Below are 15,878 nucleotides of genomic sequence, written 5' to 3' on the forward strand. Positions count from 1 at the left end.
TCCCTTTCCAGATCCTACTCGAAATACCACAGACAAGGTTTAGACTTTCCGGATCTCAGGAATGGCCATCCATGGGTTCTAACTTATACCACGAAGATACTAATAACTCGGACTCGGTCCCCTGTATTAGATATCTAAGAGATATTCATTCAAGCTTGTTTGCATGTAGAACGGAAGTGTTTGTCAGGCACGCGTTCATGAGTGAGAATGATGATGAGCGTCACATAATCATCACATTCATCATGTTCTTGGGAACGAATGGATATCTTAGAGGCGGAATAAGTTGAATTGAACAGAAAAATAGTAGTACTTTGCATTAAATCATGAGGAACAGCAGAGCTCCACACCTTAATCTATGGAGTGCAGAAACTCTACCGTTTGAAAATACATAAGTGATAATGGTCCAGGCATGGCCGAATGGCCAGCCCCCATGAAAGTCTAAGATAGCATAAAACTGATCAAAGATATTTTTAAAGATAATAGTAAAAAGTCCTATTTATACTAAACTAGTTACTAGGGTTTACAAAAGTAAGTAAATGATGTAGAAATCCACTTTTGGGGCCCACTTGGTGTGTGCTTGGGCTGAGCTTGAAGTTTACACATGGAGAGGTCATTCTTGGAGTTGAACGCCAGTTTGTAACGTGTTTCTAGCGTTTAACTCCAGACTGCAGCGTAGAACAGGCGTTCAACACCCTTTTGAGTCATCTAAACTTGAACAAAGTATGTACTATTATATATTGCTGGAAAGCCCTGGATGTCTACTTTCCAAAGCAATTGGAAGAGAGCCATTTTGAGTTTTGTAGCTCCAGAAAATCTACTTTGAGTGCAGGGAGGTCAGAATCCAACAGCATCAGCAGTCCTTCTTCAACCTCTGAATCTGATTTTTGCTCAAGTCCCCCAATTTCAGCCAGAAAATAACTGAAATCACAGAAAAACATACAAACTCATAGTAAAGTCCAGACATGTGAATTTAACATAAAAACTAATAAAAACATCCCTAAAAGTAACTAGATCCTACTAAAAACATACTAAAAACAATGCCAAAAAGCGTATAAATTATCTGCTCATCAATAAGGTAAGGTTTCACTAAACCCTTGTGTTTAGTTATTTTATGTATCTTAGGTTTTGATTTTGGTGATATATGTGTTGTTAGTTTGAGCTTTGGTGTTGGTTGGATTTGGTTGAGGCTTTGGATCAAGTTTGGTGGTTTCGTTTTGGTGTTTGGAGCGTTTGGGAATTGGCTAAGGTATGGTTTCAGTTTTCTTTATGTAATATGTAATGTTTCTGGAAACTTAGGCTAGTTGACCCTAAGATAGGATTGAATAATATTGGTGTATGAATAATTATATGTGAATTGATGTAATTATTGGTTATATTGGATTATTGTGGTTGATGATGATTATTGAGGATTGTTGGTGTTAATCTTTTATTATTTTTCAGGATTGAGATGTTCCTTTAAGTGCTAACCAAGATGCTGCTATGAAATCTTTATTTATTGATCCTTGATCTTTGATTTTTTTTGTTTTTCTTCTGCTAAGAAACTTATTCCTCAATTGCAGCTTAGTGTCATGTGTTGCAGTAGCTTTTTAGCTTGTTTTTCAGTCAACACATCTTCACCACAGACACTTGACTCACAATTCTTCTTAAGAACATTGGTGCCTAGCACCTCTTTGGGTTAGTAAATGCCTTGTAACTATGTTGCTCTTGATAGTGGACTTTCAGTTCATAATCCTAGATTAATTAACCCAAGTTACCAAGTTTTATAATACTCCTTAGAACCTAATTGTCCAAGCAGATCCCAGTACAATATCACCAGAGGCATGTATCTTAAGGTCCAAGCTATTGGTGTCCAGCCTTATTATTTATTTCTTTCATTTTTGTTGCCAATTCTTGGCTTTTCTTCATTTCCTTCTTGCTCTTTCTTTATCCAAGGATCTTTGTTTACCAAGATTTCACGGACAGTCCTAAGTTCATACTTAAAAAGAACACTCCACCTTTCTTTTTTTTAGTGAACTTACTTAAACAATCTAGCACATACCACTGATGATTGGACTTTTGTGTGGTCTAGAATTCACAAATGAAATCTCATTGCAAGTATAGTTTCTAAACCAACAATAGTCTTTTCATACAAAAATTTGGTTGTCACAAGTAACAAACCCCTAAATTTATAAACCGAAGTATTGAACCTTGGGTCGTTCTCCCTAGGAATTGCAATGAAGTGTCTTGTTATTGGTTATGAGTTATGTTTGGGGTTTTTTATAAGAAACATGAAAAGTAAATGACAATGAAAATAAACTAACAACTAGAACGCTCTTGGCAAGGTTGTGAGAATTAGAAGTCCTATCCTAGTTATCCTCCTCAATTGTGACCACAAATTGTCCATTGCTACCACTTAGTTAACCTCTAACCATAGAGGAAAGTCAAGTGGATGAATTAACTTGATTCCACAAGTCCTAGCCAACTCCCAAGGGAAAGACTAGCTTTAGTGGTATCCAAATCAATTAGCAACTTCTAATTATCAATCAACAAGGGAATTAGATAACTCAAGCGTCGCTAATTACTCTACCATAGCCAAGAGGAACAAATTCTACTCTAAAATCCAACCAAGCATTTTATCAAACACTTGGAAGGCATAAAAGAAAAGCATAGTAAAATTGCAAGGAATGTAAATCTACACTAGTCAATTGCAAGAAATTAAACAACAATAAATCAAATGAACAATAAAGGAACATGAGAACATAAATTGCATTGAAATGAAAATAGAAGAAACAAAAGTGCATGAACATAAAAGTAGAGAATCACAAGAATGAAATACAAAATCAGAGAGAGGAGAAGAAGAGGAACTAGAAATTGTAAAGGAAAAGTAAATCAAAGCATGAATTAAACATAGATCTAAGAAATTCTAATCTAGATCTAAAACCTAATCCTAATCCTAGAGAGAAGTGAGAGCTTCTCTCTCTAAAACTAACCTAAACTAAACTAATGATCAAAAGTATCTAAAGTATCTTGATTCCCCTTCAATCCTTGGCTTAAATAGCATCAGAAATGAGTTGGATTGGGCCCACAAGGTTTCTAAAATCGCTGGCCATGGGTTGCATTAAGTGAAGCATGTGCCACCATCGGCGCATCTGCGCACCGTGCGTGTGCACGCCCCTATGCGCGAATTTAACTATGGCAAATCTTATATCATTTCGAAGCCCCAAATGTTAGCTTTCCAACGCAACTGGAACTGCATCATTTGAACCTCTGTAGCTCAAGTTATGGTCGTTTAAGTGCGAAGAGGTCGGCTTGACAGCTTTTGCGATTCCTTCATTTCTTCATGAGTTCTCCATTTTTACATGCTTTTTCTTCATTCCCTTGATCCAATCTTTGCCCCCGAAATCTGAAATCACTTAAGAAACATATCAAGGCATCTAATAGAATCAAGGTGAATTAAATTTAGCTATTTTAAGTCCTCAAAGCATGTTTTCACTCTTAAGCACAATTAAAGGAGAAGTTATAAAACTATGCTATTTCATTGGATAAATGTGGGTAAAAGGTTATAAAATCCCCTAAATCAAGCATAAGATGAACCCTACAAATGGAGTTTATAAACCACCACTGAACTTTATTCTCATTCTATCAAATTGGACAATTTTTCTTTTTGTTTCAACATTTTCCTTTATTTATGCAGAGGGGAACAAGACATGAATTTAAGTAAGATGAGTGATGCATAAGCAAACTATCATAATAATGCAGAACATGAAACTTATTCAAAAACATAAAGGTGTAGAACATATAAGCTTAATCATAAAAGTGCAGAACATGGAAACTTGGAAGGCATATCATTTTTCAGATATGCATCTTCCTTAATTACAAAGATTATGAAAGGAACTCCACCACCTCTAATTTTTGTGCTCCTTTCCTTTGCTAGACTCTCCTTTCTTCTTTAGCTCCTACTTCCACTTCTTTTTTGTTTCTTGTTGTTCTTCAATAGGGCACCTTTGATCCCAAGAATGGTCTATCTGATCCTAGAGTCCAACCTCCTTCAACCTTTGCTCCATTCTTTCTATATTTCTCTGGGCTCTTGCTCTTTGATTGTTTACTAATTCCTGACACTGGACAAATGGTTTAATCTCTCGGTTCACCACTGGCATGTCGCAGGCTATGTAGTTTAGCTTTGATTGAGTCTCTATATCATACTCTATTCTGTCTAGATACCTTTGCTCTCCAGCTGTGTGGTATATGTTCTTCCATTGATAAAGATTTTGGATGTACTTCTCATGTTCAGCTTGTTGTTGAAACAATTTGTCGAATGATTCTTGAGATTGACTAGATTGTTCCCTTTGCTGTTCCAAAAATCTTGCATGGAATTCTCTCTGTTGGTCCATCATCTTCAGCTGGAAATTTTCTTGTTGCTCCATCATCTTCAGCTGCCAGTTCTCTTGCTGCTCCTGAGCCCTCATGTATTGTTCTTGTTGTTCCTTATCCCTCATATATTGCCGAGACATTTTTTCAATGGTGCTCTGCATTTGGCTTAAATCTATTGCGCTAGAAGCTTGTCCCTCTTCCATTTGTGGTCTCCTTCTTCTTCTTCCTTGAGGTCTTCTCTCCTGCTGAGTGTCAGTGATACCTTCCATCCTCTGCTTGGTGATTCCTCTGCCTCCCTTTACCCGGTCTGTGTCTGCATCCTCAAAAAGTACCCCTGCTCTATTGCACAGTCGCAATATGGTACTTGGGTGACCAAGTCTGCTTGATTTGCTTCTGTCCTCAGCCATCTCTTAGATGCTATCTGCTATGAGTTGTGGGACATTGATTTTTCCTCTTTTGAGTATGCATTGTGTCATGATCGCTCTCTGTATTGTAACCTCCGAAGTATTTCCAGTAGGAAGTATAAATCTTCTCACTATCTCATACCAACCCTTGGTCTCAGGTGAGAGATCAATCCTCCTCAAGTGGCTTGGATCCCCATCTAAATCTCTTACCCAGTCTTTTCCTTCCAAACATAAACCATTTATTAGCTTATCAGGATCATTCTCACCCTTCATTCTTTCATCAAAGCTGGGCTCTCTGAAGAGTATTGCTCTTATTTGTAGGACCCTCATGATTGTTGATGGACTGAAGTCCACATCAACTCCCCTGACATAGCTTTTGTAGGGTGGGCTGGTTTTGCTTAGCCTTACTGCATTTGTATAGAATTCCCGTATCATAGTTGCACTTATATCTGTAAGAGGTTCACACAGGAGTTTCCATCTTCTCTGTTCAATTATTTTCCTTATGATAGGGTATTCACCTTCTTTTAATCTAAAACCAATCTCTGGAATGACTTCTTTCACCTCCATCTACCCATGATATTGTGATTCATGAAATTGAGATTTAAATATCTTGTCATCATAGGTGGGTGGTTTAGCTTCAACTGGTTGCTTCCCTTTTCTTCTTCTGGAACTTGATGAAGCCATTTGAATGGGGAAGGAGGGATGACAAGAAAATCTTGGCTAGAGCATGGCTCAGGATGAAAGGAAAAGAAAGTGGGCACCGTGTGATGTTCTTGGTTGGAAGAAGAGTGATGTAGATTGTATAGAAAGGTTATATGAATAAAGAAAAGGTGTGTGAGCTCAGGAGGTGTTACTGGCCAATTTATAGCAAGGACAGGAGTTATTGAAGCAAGATAAGGGGTTGGTGGTTCGGTCATATTGAGATGAAGGGTGAGGATTAAGCAAGTATTGGTGAAGATGTTGTTGAGGAAATGAGAATGAATGGTGTGCATGTAGAGGTGAGCAAGGACAAAGATCACCTCTTCATTGGGAACATGGGTTCGGTTTTCTAGGTGATGAGCCTTCCCCACCATTGTGCAGATTTGTGCTTCCCAAGGATCCATTTTCAAGCACATGTGACATGCTATTCACCCTTGCAATTTCCGTACTGCATGGTCTTGTCACTTCTCTCAATCTTCTCCTCTCCATACTTATCCACCCTAACAAAACAACAAAATTTGAGTTCACAGAGGTGGTGGTGAGCAAGTGAAAATTAATAGCTAGATAAAGAAAATTGAAAATTTTTGTCCACATGTTCCTTATATATGAATAACTAGTCGTGCCACATGTATGTAAACATAGCTTTGGTGGACACCAAACTTGTTTTTCATTAAATAGTTCATGTGAAATTTTGATTTTTATCACTATTAGTTTATTCATTACAAGGAACATTTTATTTTCTACTTTAACAAGATAAATTCACAAAATGATGCAAAATATGGTTTTGTCTTTTCATGAATTTTTGTCTTAGAGCAGATGTAACTTTCTTGAAACTCATAGCACATGTAGAATACCAAACTTAATGTTTGGCTATATACTTCAATAAAATGAATGAGTATATATCCTAAGATGGTTATATGATCATCATGCTTAGAAAGCCATTTTATAGTGCTTTTAGGCACACCAAACTTAGGAATCAGACATATGCTTTAATGCAACTATCAAATCTACCCATGAAACCTCAAATTTATGCTAGAAGAACCATTAATTATTGATATTAAAATAAAAGCAAGAATATTAAATCACGGGCTGCCTCCCATGGAGCGCTCTTTTAGTGTCACTAGCTTGACATCAGTTCTCTGTTAGGGTGGCTGATGATTATAGCGCCTCAGCTTGTCCCCTCTCGCTGTGAGCCTTTTTTCTGTGCTTTGATGAACAATCTCTATATGTTCCAACAAGAGTATTTTGTTAACAGTGTAATAATCATTAGATTGTGGGAATGTCTCCAACTATTGGTAGATCAGTTTCACTTTGTCTCCTTCTGAGAACTCTTCAGTTGGGATTTTCTTGTTTCTCCACCCTTTTGGGACCTTTTTCTTGCTCTTCTTTCCTTCTTTTGGTGACCCTTCTTTCTTGGCAGTAGGCTTTATGTCATGGGCTTTCTTCTTAATGATTAATCTTTTAACCTTTTTTTGCAATCCCTTCTCAGCCTTCTTATCCTCATGACCCTTTTGTTTTTCTTCAATGTCTGTCTTCTGCTCCAAGGGTGAGTTGATGAGTGCTTCCTTGGGTTTTTCCTTCCAGTTTAAGTCTTCCTCCTCAATTCTCATGCAACCTTTATTTTCATCAGGATGCTACATCTCCTTAAAGACATTTAGAGTGATCTGCTCATCATGTGCTCTGAGGATCATTTCACCTTTCTCCACATCAATTATAGCTCTTGCTGTGGCTAAGAAGGGTCGTCCTAATATGATAGAATCTCTTCCCTCTTCATCTAGATCCAGGATCACAAAATCCACTGGAAATATGAACTTACCCACCTTGACTAGGAGATTCTCAACCACTCCATTGGGGATTACCATTGATCTATCAGCAAGTTGCAAGGACATCCGTGTAGGCTTTACTTCCTCTATAGACAAGCTTCTCATCATAGATAGAGGCATCAGATTGATACTTGATCCTAGATCACACAGTGCCTTATCAATGGACATGTTGCCAATGGTGCAAGGCAAAAAGAAGCTCCCAAGATCTTTGAGTTTTGGTGGGAAACCTTTTTGAATTACTGCACTGCATTCTTGTGTCAAGATCACGGTCTCCTTTTCATTCCAGCTTCTCTTTTTGTTAATGAGTTCTTTGAGGAACTTAGCATACAATGGCATTTGCTCTAGAGCTTCAGCAAGTGGTAAGTTGATTTCCAGTTTCTTGAAGACCTCCAAAAACTTGGGAAATTACTGGTCCTTGACCTCCTTTTTCAACCTCTGAGGATATGGAAAAGGTGGAATATAAGGCTTCACCTCCTTCCTCTGTTCTTGTGGATGCTCTTCCATGACTTGTTTTCCCTTCCTTGGAGCTTGTGGCTCTTCCTCCTTCTTCTTGAGCTTCTCCTAGTCTTTTTCTTCAATTGCCATGTCTTTCTTGTTACTGACCTTGTCATTTTCTAGTGTTCTTCCACTCTTTAATTGGATTGCTTTGAGCTCTTCTTTGGGATTTGGAATGGTATCACTTGGAAAAACATTGTTTGGTCTTTCAGCTTGTCTGGCCAATTGCCCTACTTGTCTTTCAAGATTCCTCATGGTGGCCTCTTGGTTTTTGAATGTCAGGGCTTGACCTTTCCATGCAGCTTCCTCATTTTGTCTTGCCATCTCTTGATTTTTGATGAGCTTCTCCATCAATATATCTAGATTCGAGATTCTCTCAGAGTTTGGATTTGGTAGTGATTATGTGAACTAAGATGGTTGTTGCTGAAAATTATTTGAATTAGTTGCAGGTGTATTTTGTGGGTAGAATGTGGATGTGGAGAAGTTATTTTGGTGGTTTTGTGAGTTGTTGTGGGGTTGGTGATATGTATTTTGTGGGTTTTTGAATTGGTTAGTGTTATTGGATGAGTGATTTTGGTTGTTTATGTTACGGGAGTTGTTTGAATTATGGTTCCTTTGCCATGAATTCTGATTATCACCTCCCCTCAAATTGGGATGATTCCTCCATGATGGATTGTATGTATCCCCATGGAAGTCATTCTGAGAAGAGCTTGAGGTGTTATCCATGTACTGGACTTGCTCTGGTTGCTACTCATAGTTGCTTTTCTCAAAAGCTTCTTCACTTTGGCTCCATCCATTTGAAGGTTGACTTGCTGTGTTTATTGCAGCCACTTGAAGTCCATCAATTCTTTTTGCCATCATCTCCATTTGTTGTTGGATTTGCTGGTGTATCAACTTGTTCTGTGCCAAGATTGTGTCCACTCCTTCAAGTTCTAATACACCTTTCTTTGGAGCTGGTTGGCGTTGCCTTTGATGAGCATAAAAGTATTGATTGTTGGTCACAGTGTCTATTAGATTCTGAGCTTCTTCAGCTGTCTTCATTAGTTGTAGTGAACCTCCTACAGAGTAATCTAGGGACTCTTGAGCTTTTAGAGTCAACCCCTCATAAAAATTCTGAAGTCTGTCCCATTCATTAAACATTTCAGGTGGACATTTCCTAATCAGAGCTTTGTATCTCTCCCATGCCTCATACAGTGATTCTCCATCCATTTGAGTGAATGTTTGCACTTCTGTCTTCAATCTTATGATCCTCTAAGGTGGGTAGAACTTAGCTAGGAATTTGTTCACCAAATCATCCCAAGTGTTGATGGTTTTTTTGGGGAATGTCTCCAGCCATTGAGATGCCTTATCCCTCAAAGAGAATGGAAACAACAGTTTCACATATCCTCAAGAAGAAAGATAATTGTTGATTCGGGTCTTCAAGGGGGCCTCCTCCATAGGAACAATTGTTCTGTACCAGAGCGATAAGTTGAGGTTTCAACTTAAAGTTATTTGCATGAATATTGGGAATTAGTATACTGCTTCTACAGTTTCTTGGATTGGGGAAGGTGTATGATGCTAGAACTCCCCTTGGGGGTTGGCCATTGTTGTTGGCCACCTCTTCTGGTGAATTAGGGAAGTTACCTTCCATCTCTTGATCTTCCCCTTCTGATTATTCTTCTCCAATCACTCCCTTCCCTCTTGCTTTTCTTCTCAATCTCAAGAATGTTCTCTCTGGCTCAGAATCAAAAGAGGTGGATGCACCTCTTCTTCCTCCTAGCATACAACACAAACAAACCAAAGGAAAACAAAGACAGAACACTCTATTTCTAGAGTATAGTTAAAGTTAGCAGAAACAAAATCACAAATAGTTAATATGCTTAGCAAAAACAAAGAAAAAAAATGCTTAATCTAGATTATCACCTACTTAATCATTGTCAATCTAAATCAATCCCTGGCAACGGCGCCAAAAATTTGATGAAGGAAAATCGATTCCACACAAACTAACCGGCACGTATACCGGGTCACATCAAGTAGTAAAACTCACAAAAGTGAGGTCGATCCCACAGGGATTGATGGATCAAGTAATTTTAGTTGGGTGATGAATTTAGTTAAGCTAATATTGATGATTTAAGTGAAATTTGATTAACAGAAAGTAAATTTCAAGAAAGCTAGAGAACATAATGTAAATTGACAGAAAAGTAAATGGCAAGAGGCTTAAACGACTGAAACTTAAAGTGCAAGAAATTAAAGGGCTGAAACTTAAATTGCAAGAAAGGTAAATAACTGAATCTTAAATTGCAGGAAAGTAGAAGTGCAGAAACTTAAATGACAAGAAAACTTAAATCGCATGAATTATAAAGGGAATTGGGTGCTGGGAAATCAAAACAGAAATGAACAATGTAAACTGCAGTAAATCAGAGAGATCTAAGTTGAAGAAATTCAAAGAAAGTGATTCATCAGGGATTGGAGATATTATAATTCTTCATGAATTAATTGGATCTCAACTTCTTTCTCAATCATATGAGTAGATCTATGGTAGATTAAAATTGATTGGATCCCAATTCCTTGGCAATCCAATCTCTCTAATCACAATTAATCTTGCCAATTCCTTGATCTAATTGTCATGAGAAGAGGTTAAGTGCATATCTCATCCATAAGCCACACTAACTCTCAGGATCTCAATTCCTCCCGAATGGTGTTGATCAAGAGAGTAGTAAAGGATAGAGCTCCAATTCTAATGCAAGTGATTCCCCCTTTCGAGGCTCACACAAGCATTCGCTGAATTAAACCCCTTCCGGAGTGAGTAATTCAAAATCAAAACAGAAAATACCCAATAGCTACACAAATGAATAGAGAAGAAGAAGAATTTCATTGATTCATTGGAATTACAATAGAGCTCCTCCCCCTAATGAAATTGGGGTTTAGTTATTGCTCTAGTACCAAACAGAAAAGAACAATTGCAGAAGATGAAGAAGATGAAAAATAGAAAGAAAATAAAATGAGATCTACTAGCTAAAAACTCTAAAACTACCTAAAAAGAAGAACTAAAAAGAAGAATTTCCTATGAAATTAAATTCTCCTCTATTTATACACTTTCCAATTCAGTCATCAAGTACTTGGAGTGGGCTTTTTGGCCTCTGTTGAAGTGGGTCAGAAAAAGGTACTTCAAGGCAGCATCAGGAGAACGTAGCATTCTCAAAGAGAGCGTAACGCTCATTCACCGACGCGTACGCATCCCCTGCGCATGCGCGTCCCTTGCATTTTTTCACTAGCGACGCGTACGCGTATCATATGCGTGCGCGTCGTCACTATATTAAGCCTCAGCCATGCTTGCGCGTATCATACATGCGTGCGCGTCCTTTGGCAGCGTTCTTTAAATGAGCGCTACGTTTGCGCCATGAGTGCTCCTAACACGTGTGCATTCTTTGCACGTGCGCGTGGATGTCAAATTGTCAACTCCCAGCTTCCGCGCCATCCACGCATACGCGTGCTTATTCCCAGATGCGCCATCCACGCGTGCGCGTCATGTACGCGTGCGCGTCATGTACGCGTGTACGTCAGTGGCAAATCTTCAATCCCAAATTTGAAATTGTCGTAGGCTCTCGTTCAGAGAACGTAGCGCTCTTTTGTTGACGAGCATTGATCATACCCACGCGTACGCGTCATGCACGCGTACGAGTGGGTCTTCCAAAATTCTGGCCCTACGCGTAAGCGTTCTGTACGCGTGCGCATCGCTAGAGAGCGTAGCTTTCTTCAATTGAGTGTAGCGTTCCTCTGCCTTGCTTCTTTCTCTGTTTCTTCCTTACATCTTTTCATCTGTCATCAATCAAACATTCAATCAAAGCCTTGCTAAAATCATAAGATTTTACATCATTCATAATAATCACATAATTCTTGCATAAATCTCATGATAATGCATAAAATCAACAATGTTTGACTGAATCAAGATAGACATGAAATTCCACTCCAATCACTTACTTATTGTGCAAGAAATGCATTAAACCTAATGAAAACAAGTAAAAATTGCTAGTAAAACAAGCCTAAAATGACTTGTCATCACACCCACTGGTCCGGGGAGGATAGGGAATTTGAATTCCCTACCCCTTGTGGGCGTTGAACACCCAGCTGCTGCTCCTGGCTGGCATTCAATGCCAGCTATATGCTCCTTACAGGGCGTTGAACACCTATTGGGGGTTCCTTCTTGGCGTTCAATGCCAGCTCTCTACCACCTTTGGGGCGTTTGAACGCCTAGTCTCTGCCCCCTGGCTGGCATTCAACGCCAACTTCATGCTCTCTGGCTGGCGTTCAACGTCAGCAATGCTGCTCCTCAGGGGCGTTGAATGCCCTCTCTGGCCTTCTTGTCTGGCGTTCAACGCCAACAAGGTATCTGCTTCAGGGTGTTCTGTTTGCAATTCTGACTGTTTCTGTTTCTGTTCTAACTGCTGCATATGATCACAAACTTAAACAATTATGAAAATTAAACTGATATATAACTAAAATAAAATGAAAAACAGAAATAACTTTAATTATGGTTGGATTGCCTCCCAACAAGTGCTTCTTTAACGTCACTAGCTTGACTGTTAGCTCCTTACGAAGATAGATAGGGGCTTAGAATTTCTCCCCTTGCAGTGAACTTCTTGCCTGTGCTCTCATGGATGAGCTCTATATGCTCTAGAGACAGGATCCTGTTCACTGTGTGTGGAATAACTGGATTGTCAGTGAAGACAACTCTCATGCCAGGAGAGAGGCCTTCAGTGGGGATCTTTTTGTCCCTCCAGCCTTTAGGTACCTTATTCTTAGTACCTTTATTCTCAATGCTTGATGATGGTTGCCCAACTCCAAACCTTGAATTGGTGTCTGGAGGCTCTGTATAACTTTGCACTGAGAGAGAGGGTTGGAACACTAGGTGTTGCACAACTATCTCTTTTTTGTCAGAGGGAGAGTTGGGGTTAGGCATCTTGCATAAGATGTGGTCCTCCCATAACTGTAGAATTAGCTCTCCCTTTGCTACATCAATGATGGCATTGGCAGTGGCTAGGAAGGGTCTTCCAAGGATAATGGATTCATCCTCTTCCTCCCCAGTCTCCAAGATTGTAAAGTCTGTAGGGATGTAAAGGTTCTTAACCTTTACTAGGACATCCTTTACTAGACCATATACCCTTTTCATTGACTTGTCTGTCATCTCTAGTGAGATTCTTGCAGCTTATACCTCAAAGATTCCCAGTCTCTCTATTACAGAGAGTGGCATAAGGTTTATGCTTGACCCTAGGTCACACAGAGCCTTCTCAAAGGTAATGGTGCCTATGGTGCAAGGAATCAGGAAGCATCAGGGATCCGACAGCTTCTAAGATAGTTTCTGTTGAACCAAGGCATTGAGATCCGTGGTTAGCACTGGAGGTTCTTCCTTCAGTGTCTCTATGCCAAATAACTTGGCATTCAACTTCATAAGGACTCCCAGGTATCGAGCAACTTGCTCTTCCTAGTTTCTTCTTCCTCATCAGAGGAGGAGTGATCTTCATAATCCATGAATTGCAACCAGACATTCAATAGAACTTCTGTAGTTTCCTCATGAGCCTTAGTTGCCTTTAGTTTCTCAATAGGGGGTTTTTAGTGGGCGTTGAATGCCCAGCTGCCCTATTACTGGCGTTCAACGCCAGCTTCTGTCCCTCTTTGGGCATTAAATGCCCAGCAAGGCCTTCCTTACTGGCGTTCAACGACAGGAATGGTGCTTCTTTGGTCGTTGAACGCCCAGTAAGGACTTCCTTACTAGCGTTCAATACGAGAGTATCCCCTTCAGATTCGGCCTCAGCTTCTACAGTGATGGCCATGCACTTTGCTCTTGGGTTTACTTCAGTGTTACTTGGGAGAGTGTTAGGAGGGGTCTCAAGGATTCTCTTGCTCAGCTGACCAACTTGTACCTCCAAATTCTGATGGAGGACCTAGTTTCTGTTATGAAACTGTGAGTGGTCTTAGAGAGTTTAGAGACTTTGGTTGCTAAGTCAGAAAGGCTCTACTTAGAAGTCTCCATGTTTTGCTGAGAAAAAGGGAATGGTGGTCTGTTGTTGAACCTATTCTGGGTTCTTCCACCTTGATTATTGTTGAAGCCTTGCTGAGGCTTCTGTTGATCCTTCCAAGAAAGGTTAGGATGATTTCTCCATGAGGAGTTATAGGCATTTTCATAGGGTTCTCCCATGTAATCACCTCTTTCATCATGGGTTGATCTGGATCATAGGCATCTCCTTCATAGGAGGTGTCTTGAGTGCTGCTAGCTGCAGCTTGCATTCCAGTCAAATGCTGAGAGATCATATTGACCTGTTGAGTCAAGATCTTGTTCTGAGCCAATATGGCATTCAGAGTGTCAACTTCCAGGATTCCTTTCTTCTGAGCTACCCCATTGTTCACAGGGTTTCTCTTAGAAGTATACATGAATTGGTTGTTTGGAACCATTTCGATGAGTTCTTGTGCCTCTTCAGGCGTTTTCTTCAAGTGGAGTGATCCAACAGCAGAACGGTCCAAAAACATTTTGGACATCTCAGATAGACCATTCTAGAAGATTCCTAGGATAGTCCATTCTGAGAGCATGTCAGGAGGACATCTCCTAATCAATTGCTTGTATCTTTTCCAAGCTTCATAGAGGGATTCACCCTCTTTTTGTCTGAAGGTTTGAACTTCCACCCTGAGCTTGCTCATTTTCTGAGGTGGAAAGAACTTGGCCAAGAATGCATTGACCAACTTTTTCCAAGAGTCTAGGCTTTCCCTAGGTTGAGAGTCCAACCATATCCTAGCTCTGTCTTTAACAGCAAAAGGGAAAAGCATAAGTCTGTAGACCTCAGGATCCACTCTATTTGTCTTAACAGTATCACAGATTTGTAAAAATTTAGATAAGAATTGATGTGGATCTTCTAGTGGAAGTCTAGGAAATATGCAATTCTGTTGCATTAGAGAGACTAACTGAGGCTTAAGCTCAAAGTTATTTGCTCTAATGGCAGGTATGAAGATATTTCTTATATAGATATCAGAAGTAGGTGCAGTGAAGTCACCAAGAACCTTCCTTACATCTCTACCATTGTTCTGTTCGGCTGCCATGTTTGTATTTTCAGTTTCTTGCTCGAAAAGTTCTGTGAGATCTCTTCTGGAGTGTTGTGCTTTAACTTGTTGTAAACGCCTCCTTAGGGTCCTCTCAGGTTCAGGATCAGGATCATAGAGAGGTTCCTTATCTCTGTTCCTGCTCATAAACAAGAAAAAGAAAACAAGAAAGAAAGAGAATGGGAGTTTCTATATAGAACTCCCTGTGAGATGTAGAGAAAAAAGAAGAATGAGGGTAGAAGAATGAGATGAAGGATTCGAATAGAGGGGGTAAAGAATTCAAAAATTAAGAAGTAAAAAGAGAAACTAGAATTAAAATATTTTTGTTTTTATTTTATTTATTTATTTAATTTCGAAAACAAGAAGGAAAATAAAAGCTAATTAACTAAAAATATTTGAAAATTAAATGGTGGTTTTCGAGAAAGAAGAAAGAGAAAGAGGTAAGAGATTTTCGAAATTAGAAGAGAGAGGAATTAGTTAGAAAGTTTTGAAAAAGAAGGAAGAGAAAACAAGTAACTAATTAAGAAAGATTTGAAAATAAGATAAGATGGGAGATTTGAAAAAGATTTGATTTTAAAAACTTTGCAATTTAAAAATTAGAAAAGATAAGATAAAAATTAAAAAAATTTTGAAAAAGATTTGAATTTGAATTTTTTTGAAATTGAAACACTATAAGATAAAGATTTGAAAATAAGTTTGAAAAGATTTGAAAAGATAAGATTTGAAATTTGACTTTTGAAAAAGATTTAATTTTGAAATTTGAAATTTGAAATTTGAAATTTGAAATTTGAAATTGAGTTTTAAAAATTGAATTTGAAATAAGATAAGATAAGATTTTCGAAATTTAAAGAAAGATAAAAAGATAAGATAACGATTTGAAAAAGTTTTGAATTTTAAAATTTAAAAGAAAGATAAGATTTGAAATTTGACTTTACCAACAAGAAAACACCAATCTTAAAAATTTTTAAATCAAGATAAGAAAAGAAGGTAAGAATTTCGAAAATTTGAATAAAGATAAAAAATATATTTTTAATTTTTT

The 15,878-nt window shown here is 38.6% G+C and overlaps 1 non-coding gene across 1 annotated transcript; it reads left to right on the plus strand.

The window, feature by feature from the left end:
• The first annotated feature begins 14,333 nt into the window (after window positions 1–14,333).
• Window positions 14,334–14,437, plus strand: LOC112725339 (small nucleolar RNA R71). The gene has a single exon (XR_003164454.1). It is a non-coding gene; the product is annotated as a small nucleolar RNA R71 (small nucleolar RNA).
• Window positions 14,438–15,878: the final 1,441 nt, after the last annotated feature.

This window comes from Arachis hypogaea, chromosome 11 (assembly GCF_003086295.3).
Source record: "Arachis hypogaea cultivar Tifrunner chromosome 11, arahy.Tifrunner.gnm2.J5K5, whole genome shotgun sequence".
In the NCBI taxonomy this organism is placed as follows: domain Eukaryota; kingdom Viridiplantae; phylum Streptophyta; class Magnoliopsida; order Fabales; family Fabaceae; genus Arachis; species Arachis hypogaea.